This window comes from Rhinatrema bivittatum, chromosome 4, assembly GCF_901001135.1.
Source record: "Rhinatrema bivittatum chromosome 4, aRhiBiv1.1, whole genome shotgun sequence".
NCBI lineage: Eukaryota > Metazoa > Chordata > Amphibia > Gymnophiona > Rhinatrematidae > Rhinatrema > Rhinatrema bivittatum.
In genome coordinates this window covers 290,080,029-290,091,516 of record NC_042618.1, presented here as the reverse complement: position 1 = coordinate 290,091,516, position 11,488 = coordinate 290,080,029, and positions in this window count along the sequence as shown.

Sequence of the window (11,488 nt, the reverse complement as noted above, 5' to 3'; positions counted from 1 at the left end):
TCACGGACACTGGACTTGCAGCAGGCATCGGGAGCTAGACTCACGGACATCCGGACTCGGAACAGACATCAGGATCTGGACTCGGGAATCAGACATCAGGATCCCAACTCAGGAATCAAACATCAGGATCCCAACTCAGAACTCAGGAACAGGCCACCAGATGAAGAGACGTTTTCAGGAGCAACTGAGCTGATGCGAAGACAAAGCTGAAATAAAGCAGGGCCCTCTTATAGGGCTGAAGAGGCAACTCCTTGGTAGGAGCTGTCTGGAGGACCACACCTGGCTAGCCCCATAAGAATGGGGGAAAGCCACGGGCCTGCCATTTAGGAGTAGCAGTCAGAGGAAATCTGCACCACCTGGACAGTGGCCCTGCAGATGTTGAAGCAGGAAGGAGTCGGCCATCAGCGGTGTCTCAGCCATGCAGTAGGAGGACCCAGAGACAGAAGATGTCAGAGGCATCCATGCCGCTGAGGAGCAGGCCTCCAAGCCTGCCAAAGATTGCATGGGTGGTGGCTCCAGGCCGCGAAGAACGGAGGAGTCGGCGGCGGCCTCCCAGTTCTTGGAGGAGAAGTCCATTACCTGCTATTTAATTAAGTTGATTTAGAAAATAGCCACTGCTATTACTAGCAACAGTAACATGGAATAGACTTAGTTTTTGGGTACTTGCCGGGTTCTTATGGCCTGGATTGGCCACTGTTGGAAACAGGATGCTGGGCTTGATGGACCCTTGGTCTGACCCAATATGGCATGTTCTTATGTTCTTATGTTTTCCGGAAGCAAGTCTATGGACAGTCGACACGATGGGGAGGAAGGATCTCCACCTGCTGTTTGCTTAATACATCTGCATAGATCAAGTACTGGGAAGGCAATCCAGGCATGCCCTTGATGATTACTTGGCCGAGGAGATTCTTAGGTTGACCCTGTGTTAAGCAGGATATCTGGCAGGGTTCAACCCAATAGGAAATTTCCAAGGTGCTCCAATTGATATGTAGTTGGTGCTGCCTCAACCATGGAAGACCTAGTATAACATTATTGATAGCTCCAGGTAGGACATAGAAACAGATTTGCTCCTGGGAAGTACTCCAACTCGCAGGAGCAAGGTCTGTGCATAGAGAGACTCTTCTCAACAGAGACTCTTTATTTATGGAAGTGATGACAAACACAGTTTCCAAGGGTTCCGTATGAATTCGGTGCTAAAGAACAAAGTCCTGTGCAACAATGTTCCTGGCAGCTCCGGTATCTAGGAATGCTTGTTCATGGATACTAGTCTCCCACATCAGGCATACTGGGGCCAAGATTTGCTGAGAGGAATTGGAATGACCTAGGGTGGCTTCTCCCATCATCCCTAGGTCTGAGAGTTTTCCCACCTTGGCAGGGCAGCTTGCAGCGACATGTCCTGATCCCGCACAGCAGAGGCACATATTTTAGTGTCTGTTTCTTCTCCAGTGAGAGCTTGCATTGGTCCAGTTGCATAGGTTCCTCCAATGGGGCTGCCACCCCCTGTGTCTCATGTGGGCTAAGTAGACCTGGTAGGCTGGAAACCTTCATCATGGTGTGGTGGGCTAGGCCACTTTCCTTAGCCCACTCTCGAAACCGGAGATCCAGGTGGATGGCCAAGCTGATTAAGCCCTCCAGAGTAAGTGGGAGATCGCGTCCAACAGATTCTTCTTTAATGGACTTGGAAAGTCCCTGCCAAAAGATGGTATGTAAGTTGTCCTCCCTCCATTGTGGCTTGGATGCCAGGGTTCAGAATTGAACCGCATGCAGTCTGGAGGAGGTTAGAGGCTATAGATGCAGTGTGTCCAGGCTCATTGAAAATCAGCCAGAACTCCTGAAGAAACCGGCCCAAGTTGGAAAGGAGGGGATCATCTCTCTCCCATAGGGGAGGCTCAAGCCAGCACTGATCCTCCTAAATGAGATAGGATATGTCACTTTGGTCTTGTCTGTGGGAAAAAGGCCCATTTGGAGATCAAAGTACATGTGGCATAAATTTAGAAAGCCCCTGCATTCCAAGGGCTTCCCATGGAACTGAGGTATAGGTGACATTGCGGCATTGCACGAGGAGCAGGAGCCAGTGGGGGAACTGATAACGCATCCAATCAAACAACCAATCTGTACAAAACCCCTGTGACCTGGTTTAAGATGTTTTGCTACTGCTGGATCCTTTTGGCCATGCTGGAATGGCCTGGAGGGTGGCTATCTCTGCCAGGTCAATGGCCTCAGCAACCTATAACGTCCACAAGAATGGTGGACCCTTGGTACTGTGGTATGGTTAGCAAGCCTAGCGAGCAAACCCACTGGGCCCACACCAGCAGCTAGTAGAGGAGCCCTGCGGTGGGACCAGCTCGAGCTTCACCTATGTAAGATGCCTTCCCCACAGCTTGAGCCCTTGAGTTCTGGCAGCCAGCAGGTCTTAGTTGGGTCCCTAGAGCAATCTAGAGATGAGACCAAGGCTAAGCGAGAGTCAGGACAGGCAGTTGATAGCAGTGTCGAACAACGATCCAGAGGTTGGAGCAGGCAGCAGACAGCAAAGACTGAGAACTGGCCAGAGGTAAAGGCAGGCATCAGGCTGAGCGTAATCAAGTCCAAAGTAAAGGGTCAGGTCCAGGCAGCGATCACAGAAGGTCAGGGTCCAAGCCAGGGTCAAAATCCAAAACGTCAAGCCAAGGGGAACAGGACAGACCAAGAAACAAGATAAGGAAAGGTAACAGACAAGGCAGGCAAGGACCAGGCACAAATAAAGAAAAGACAGGGTACAAACAAGGCAAGGAGATAATGCAGGAAGCACCATACACTGGGACACAAAGCATACCAGGACACCTGTTGCTGAGGAGCTAGATAGTTGAAAAGGAGTTGAAGTCCTCAGCCAGCACCAAAGGGAGTCCAGAGTTACAGGAAATTCTATCCCAGGTCCTTGGAACAGTCTGCTGCTGGAGATTGTGCTGGAGTCATTTTGGATCAGAAGTGAGGGGTAAAACACCAATTCAAGCTACCCCATGGATAGTTAGGAAATAGAGTTTCTGAAGTGATTATTATCTATTTGAGTGACAGTCTCTGAAAATATGGGATAAGTATCACTCCCACTTGGCTTCATGTGGTGCTGTATTCCCCTCTTACACCTGTACACCACAATAGAGTTTTCTTACCTGGACTAGAAGAAGGGGTGTTTCGGTTATGAAAGAACCAAGGGCTAGTGTCTCTGGGGCAATTAGTACCACAGGAGATGGTAGTAAGTTTTGCAGGATAAATTGCACTGTCAAACTCTGTCTATAGTATGCTATATATAATGTCTTATCTAAAATTATGCAAATAAATCAAAGAATGGATGGGTAAAGAGAAAACGGAGATGGAAGTATTATGTTCCAAGACTGAAAGTGTTGACATCTATATAAAATATTGTTGCACTGGTCAACAGCTAAATTAAAACATGAGTTTGCATGAGAAAAGGATCTACAAGTAGAACTGGGAAGACTATGAGGAGATATGGGTGGGGTAACTAAATTAGCTTTATCTTTACATTTAACAGAAAACTCCCTTAAGGTTTATTATAGCAACATAAACCATAGCAACATAGCCATGATGGCAGAAAAGGACCAAATGGATAATCCAGTCTGCCCAGCATGCTTCTTATGATAGTATCTGCTGCAACATGCAGGTTACCCCCATGTTTCTCTTAAGGGTAACAACTGCCGCTCCGTGCAGTTATCTTTAAGTTTTATGATAACCCATTAAAAATGTACCACTAGCAACATTTTTACTGGGTGATGAGCCTTGTTGAAAATTCAAACGGTGCTACTTGACATGCTTTGCTTATGGACTTAGCTGTAGAAGCAGTCCTGTGCTTTTTCTCTTATGTCTTCTTATCAGTACCCCAGATTGTATAAGTCAGGATCCGTTTTGGTTGAATGGACCCTGACTTATACAATCTGGCATCAAAGTGGAGAACAATGGTATCTTACACCTGCTAGAATGCACAACTTGTATAGATCTGTGACTGATAGTTGTTGGAGAGGGTGTGGGAAAGAAGACACCATGGGAAATATATGATGTTATTGTGATGGGATATCTTCCTTTTGGTTTCTGATGCAATATATTTTGCTATGGGAGCCTAAGTTTTTTCTTTTCAGTGTTGAACTGGAGGAGGCTTCACTTCATATAACTAAGTTAATCTTTCAAGTTCTTAATGCTGCGAGATGCTTGATCACGAGCAACTGGAAGAAGATAGAAGCTCCAGAAATGACACAGGTATATCATCATTGGATGAAATATGCAGGGTAGAACATCTTAAGGCAATTTAGAAGAACAGATTGGATACTTTTCTAGTGATATGGAAGCCCTATAAGAAATGGAAACCATAATGTGTTACAGAGGGAGAGTGTGTGTGTGTGTGGGGGGGGGGGGGGGGGGGGGGGGGGGGGGAGAGTTGGGTTGCTGCAGGTGGAGGAAAGCATAGAAAAATAGAGATTTGGGGGCTAAGATATTTACTTTTTATGTTGATTGTTGGCAGTTGGTGAGTGGATTACATTGCATGTGTGTGTTATGGCACTGTTATTTTCCCAACAAAAAAGTGAATTAAAAAAAATAAATATATTCAAAGATTTCTAGGCTTTGTTGGCCTGCTTCTTTTTCAACGTGGGGAAGCTCTGTTGTCTTGGCCTGCCCAAGTATTGTGCTTCTCTGCAGTAGGGGTCTATTGTAGTTTATGCTGCTCTTGGAGGGCCTGGGACCTGGGAGCAGTGGCTCATCAAGATAGCTGCTGGAGGGGCTTGGAGGTCTCTGAGGCAGCTGCAAGAATGGGCCAGCAGCAGTGGTGGGCCTTTTCTCTTCCGCCACTTTGGCCTCAGAGAGGAGGGAATATCTCTCTCTCTAATGGTGGTAGTTGAGATAATGTTGGTGATAGTGGCGATGCTGCAGGCTGCCTTGCTGCAGGTGGTAATGGCAGAATAGGAGGTTGAACCACTGTGGGTGGTGGTGGAGGACTATATGGAGCTAGCCATGTGATAGGCAGAATGCCAGCCTTGGGAGACACTATGCTAGTGAGGCTGCATCCAGAAAGACATAGGGATGTGCATTCGTTTTTTGATGATAGGGAATTTCGTATGAACTTCCCTAAATCGTCATGGATTGGCAACACCGAAAACCGATTCCATATACCCCGAATTTTCGGGGAAAATTGGTTTTCGGGTTAGCACGCACTAACCAAAAAAGGTTAGTTTTTGTTAGTGTATGCTAACTCCCTTTAGCACGCACTAAGCCAAAAACCAATTTTCCCCGAAAATTCGGGGTATATGGAATCGGTTTTCGGTGTTGCCGATCCATGACGATTTAGGGAAGTTCGTATGAAATTCCCTATCATCAAAACACAAATGCACATCCCTACTACATGATGTCTTTCTGGAAAACCAATTTTTCATGGAAAAAAAACGCTGATCCACGGGAAAACAAGATTTTCCCGTGGCCACACAAACCCAAAAGCGAAAACAATCGGGCACCCGAAGCACATCTCTATCATGTAGTATGGAACTTTTGGGGATTGTGGCTGGCAGGGGAGCATGCTCTGAAGCATCTCCTTCCACACAGCTATTTGGGCCTCCATCTGTTTGCCCATTAGTTCCTGCTGCATACCATAATCTCTTGCCTCTTCTGTTACCACATCCCACAGGCCCTACAGGTCATGCCTGAGGCTACTCATCTCCTCTACTACTTGAGTATTCAGGACCATTGCACACCTCTTTGCCACTGTAGCCTGTATCTACTCTTATAACTAAGAGCCAAGGTCATCCTGAGAGATCAGCTGCCTTTCTCAAGCCCTGCTGAATGGTGTCAGACCTCTGGCATGCATGACTGAGTCAAGGTACACATCTACTCCTCCTCCTCCTCCTCCTCCAGGTGTCCACACTATGTCAGTGGGTGCTTTTCTGCTACTCCCTCATCCTCCTCAGTGTCATCTTCCAGGCTAGGATGCAGCACCTAAGAGCGCTTCCTTGCCTGTTGGAGGCCACTGGGAATCAGAATCATTACTTGGCTGCTCCCCTGCAAAAAAGAAGAGTGCATATACTATAAATATTTATGCTATGTGATTTATTCTAAACACACTCACTGGATCTTTCTGCCTAACCCCACAGATCCATAGGCCATATGCCAGCACCTCCACAAACTAGATATAAAGCTTTCCCATGGATCCTAACTCTATCCTAACTACACTTGTAAAGCACCAACAGACAATGGCACAGAGATGACTCATTAATTGATGTAGCTCTTGATTAGGGTTGCCAACTGACTACATATTTTTATTACAGGGAGATGTAGTCCTTCATGTATCCTTTAGTATTCTGAGAGCTGTAGTTTGGTCTTCCCTATTGCATTCCCATCCAAAAACAATGTTAATAGTCCAGCATGCTGTGTGTTAAAACCAGAACTGCATTCACCTGTCCAGAAATTATAGAGCCACTTGACTATTCTCTTCTTCAATACTCACCCTATCTGACTTGTGAACCAGTTTGTATTTGTTACAAGTAACATATATCTATGTAAGGAGAAGGGACATTTAATTCCCCTAGAAATATGTCCCAATCCCCTTACTTACTATGGGCCAGATTTTATAACATGCGCGCGGGTGTAGATTTGTTCGCGCAACCCAGCGCGAACAAATCTATGCCCGATTTTATAACATGCGCGCGCAGCCGCACGCATGTTATAATATCCAGGGTTGGCGCACGCAAGGGGGTGCACAATTGTGCAACTTGCGCGCGCCGAGCAGCCTTCCTCCGTTCGCTCCGAGGCCGCTCTGATTTTGGAGGGAACTTTCCTTCCCACCGCACCTTCCCCTCCCTTTGTCGAAGAAGTTACGCCTGCTTCTGGGCAGGCGTAACTTGCGCATGCCGGCTCTCCATCCTCTGGCCCGGTGGCTGTTCTGGAGGCCTCGGTCCCGCATCTGGAACGCCCCCAGGCTGGCGTCCCGCCCCCAGTCCGCCCCCGGAATGCCCATTTTTTTCAAGCCCCGGGACTTACGCGTGTCCCAGGGCTTGCGCACGCTGCAGGGGGAGGCAGGGGTAGGTATTCGGGAGTTACGCGCATAACCCTTTGAAAATCTACCCCTATGTGTCTATGCCATTTACTGGTCAGAGTGCCCTCAGTTTGACAAAAGTATCACAAGACCTTGCCTGTCAGATGTCAGCTCTGTGTCAGTATGCTATGGAGGTTAACCTGTCCCCTATTGGATGCAGTGTATTCAGTAAGTGCCTGCATAGGGACAGTATATTCACAGAGGAGGCCTTGAGGAAGGCTGAAGAGAAAATTTCCAGTAAAGGAGTTTGGAGAAGTGTAGAAGATAAAATAAAGAATGAAGTTCTCACAAGCTGTGGACAAGTATACAGGGAGGTGATACAAGTAGGCATCCTGCCAGGCAACACTCACCAGAGTCTGAATCTGTTAAAGGTAAAATCTGCCCTAGAATGTAAGTTAAATGAACCTAGCAGGTACAGAATTTAGCAAAAAATCATTTATAGGAGTGGGGGCCCTGGGTGGAAGTGATACCTGTCCCAAAAATCTAATCAGTATAGTGGATATGGAGGTGAAAAGAAAGTGTGGTCTAGTTGTTTCTGTGTGCATACAGATAGTGTGGCCACAGTATTCAGAAACCTTTCCAGGTTTCACAATCACTTCCCAGCCATCACTTACTAAAGCTTCACATTTTCTACCATTGTACAGATGTGCAGGAATGTTTCAGTGCAGAAATCTACTAATGAATATCTATGTGATAATAACTGCTTCATGACAAATACATTTATCTGGTTTTCCCCTCTGTGCAGGAACCCTGGGAAGTTATGATCCTTGGGCAGTCCAATGCCCCTCCATGTGTGGCCATGTACCCAGGGCCTTCACTGGACATGGAATATTTATATATATGTATGGTATTACACATATTTATAGCCATAACCTACATAGAAACACATTATATGACATTCTTTTAGAAAATACTTACCTGGAGGGCCAGCAGGTTGAATGGTGACCAATTGTCCCTTACCTCCCAAAGCTGTATCCAAAATGGTTTAAAGCAGCATCCGTTCTGCTGTAGAGGTGATCTGGCTGGCAGGCTCCACAGCTCTCATCTGGGCTTGCTTCTGCTTGATGAGATGTCAGAAGGTCTGCCACTTGTTGCTCAGGTCTTTCACACTGCTATTGTTGTGAAGGACCACATTGAGCCTGTGATGGATCTTCTCCTATATCCTCTTCTTTCTGTTTGAGCCCAGGCTCCTGGACTCAGAGCCTTAAAGTACATGCTGGACCTTCATGAACTTATATAGAAGAAGGTCTACCTCCCTAGTTAGGAAGTTTGGCTACCTGAAATTACTTCTTCCATATATGGCACAAGAAAGAAGGTAGGTACTGTGAGCATCCCATTTATACATGTAAACATGCATAAATTGCATGTATTGAGCATATACAGGGATGGAGTTTGCACAAGTAAATATTATGGGCCAGATTTTATATCATGCGCACGGGCGTAGATTTGTTCGCACAACCCGGTGCCGAGCCGAGCAGCCTTCCTTCGTTCCCTCCGAGGCCGCTCCGAAATCGGAGGGAACTTTCCTTTCACCCCACTGCACCTTCTCCTCCCTTCCCATATCTAACTCGCCCCCAGCCCTAACTAAACCCCCCCTGACCTTTATCAAAGAAGTTGCGCCTGCCTCCAGACAGGCGTAACTTGCGCGCGCCGGCTCTCCATCCCCTGGCCCGATGGCTGATCCGGAGGCCTCGGTCCTGCCCCCGGAATGCCCCTGGGCTGGTGCCCTGCCCATGGCCCCACCCCCGGAACGCCCATTTTTTCAAGCCCCAGGACTTACTCGCGTCCCGGGGCTTGCGTGTGCTGCCGAACCTATGCAAGATAGGCTTGGCGCGCGCAGGGGGAGGTTTTCGGGGGTTACGGGCGTAACCCTTTGAAAATCTACCCCATATATAATTATTAAATATTAAATATTATACGCATGTAAATAGAAAATATGCACTCATTTGTTATTACTCACCTATATATGTGTAATTTTTGCACATATCTTCTCTTTAATGCTGTGGTTTACATGCAATTATCACAACTGAGGGTCCTGATAGAGCTGGGGCACCCCCACGAAAGCAGTCTAGAATTTCAGGGCAAGACAGAGAAAATCTTCTGCCTGTACCAGCCACCTCCCCTGCAGGTTGAACCCTTGGGTTCTGGTGGCTGGCAGGATTTAGGCACCAGTTGGATTTGATGTGCAGGCTATGCTGAACTGGAGACTGAGGCTGTGCAGGACTGGATGCTGAGGCTGAGCAGACTAGAGGTTGAAGCTGAGCAGGACTGGAGGCTAGGGCTGTGCAAGACTGGAGGCTGAAACAAGATTCGGGTCTGAGACAAAGGCTGGCTACAAGGACAGGATTAGACCAGACAAGGACACAACCAGACACTATGGATAAGGACAGAACTAGACAGAACAGAGAACGTGGAACATAGATGCCTGAAGGCAGCAGGCTATATAGAAGGCCTGAAAGCTAAGCAGAAGGCTTGATAGGCCATAAGGCAAGCTAGTGCAGGAGGCCTGAGAAGGCTACAAGGCAAGGCTAGAGCAGAACCGGAAGGCCTGAAGGCCACAAGGTAATACACAGAAGAATAGGTTCAAGCAGGGAGCCGAGCAGATTCAATGACAAGGCACCGGACTTTGCAGAGGCCTTGCTAAGTCATGGGACATGGAAACTGACTAGAAAGAGAACATGTTTCTCCAAGGGGACCTCTGGTGACAGGAAAGCTGCATAACAGGCAGGATCCTAATAGTAATATTTCCACTTGTGAGTGCAGAGTTGGTCTATACATGGAATAACAGTTGAATCCATGTCCTCAGGGACTTTAAGATCTGGTCCAGTATTTCTTCCTATAGTGTTCAAAGTAGGTAAGACCTAGACTGGACCTCTCTGTCCTTGATACCATGGAACCTGCTGCCATTCCAAACTCCAGAAGGTACATCTTTGATGTTAGGATAGCATGGAATGTGTGAGTGAATACTTCATAATCACAGACTCAACCCTATCTTTTGTTCCTCAAATTAAGGCTATAGTAAAATGTGTTTTTTAGACGTTTCGGCTATTATGTCCGCTTAAAACTCTGCTTCTTCCATGTGATTTTCAAGCTGTGGTCCAGCTGATGATCATTCCTATTCTAGACTATTGCAATGGGTTATACCTAGGTCTTCCCTTGTCTATCATTAAGCCAATGGAACTCTTACAAAATGCAGCAACTCATCTCATTTCTAGACTCTCCATTAGTTATCATATATCCCATGTCTTGGCAGACTTTCATTGCCTCCATGTACAGTCGAGGATCAATTATAAAATTGCTAGCCTTGTGCATGATATTCATAACTGCCTTGCCATTCCTTGAATTTCTACAATGTTAAAGCCTTATTGCCCTATAAAAGCCTTAAGATCCTTTCAAAAATTTTATTGGAGATTCAATCTATCACTCAAGTGCAACAAATTGAATTTTATTATCTTGCTTTTTCTGTTTCTGCATCAGAGTACTGGAATTACTTACCAGAAAAACTACATCAGATTGAATACCCTAAGGGGCAAATTTTCAAAGACGTGCTGATATTATAACATGCATGTGTCACCATGTGCACGTTATAGAACTCCTTTTTCCCCTCTCCACCCTGACCCCTAAACCCACCCTAACTAACCTATTTTTTTTGTTTCACAACTTACCTTCTCCTCCGAGTAGAAGGTAAGTTGTCTGTCCCAGTGAAGCTGTCCCAGTGCATGCTTCACTGGGACAGCGCAAAATGGCGCTGCCCTAGCTGATCCCTGCCTCAGCCCACCCATTTTCAATAACCTGGCACTTCTGTGTGAACCGGCAGATATGCGCATGCTGGGATGCTATGAAAATGCGCTTGGCGCGCGCATGGCCCAGCATTACGCATATTTGCCGGTATTGGTGTGCATCGGCATTTGAAAATTCCCCCTTAATTTTTTAGAAAACAATTTAAAAGTTTCCTTTTCCTTCATGACTTTAAAAAAAAAACCTTAATAGTCTAGCCTGACATCAAATTCATTTAAAATTTATCCTATTTTTCCTACTCAACTGTTTTTTAATCCACTGTTTTAATATTTGATGTTTTAATGTTATATTGTTCCAATTGCTTTCATTTCCTTTTTGTTGGTTGTTGTACATATTGATTTTAACTGTGTGTTTTCAATTATACATGTTCTGTTAGCCATTTAGGCTTACTAACATAAGCAGCATAGAAATAACATAACATAACATCAGAACACGGGATGATTGATATTTTAGTTTTGGTCTTTTCCCTGACAAGCAGTATTTCTTTCCATACTGGACAGCTCCATATGCTTTCCATAATCTATCTTACAGATATTTATATGAGTTCTGTGCCTTACAATATCTAAGGCCTAGAGAGGTTAATATTCAAAGCCATTTAGGGCCTCATTTTCTAAAGTATCGCAG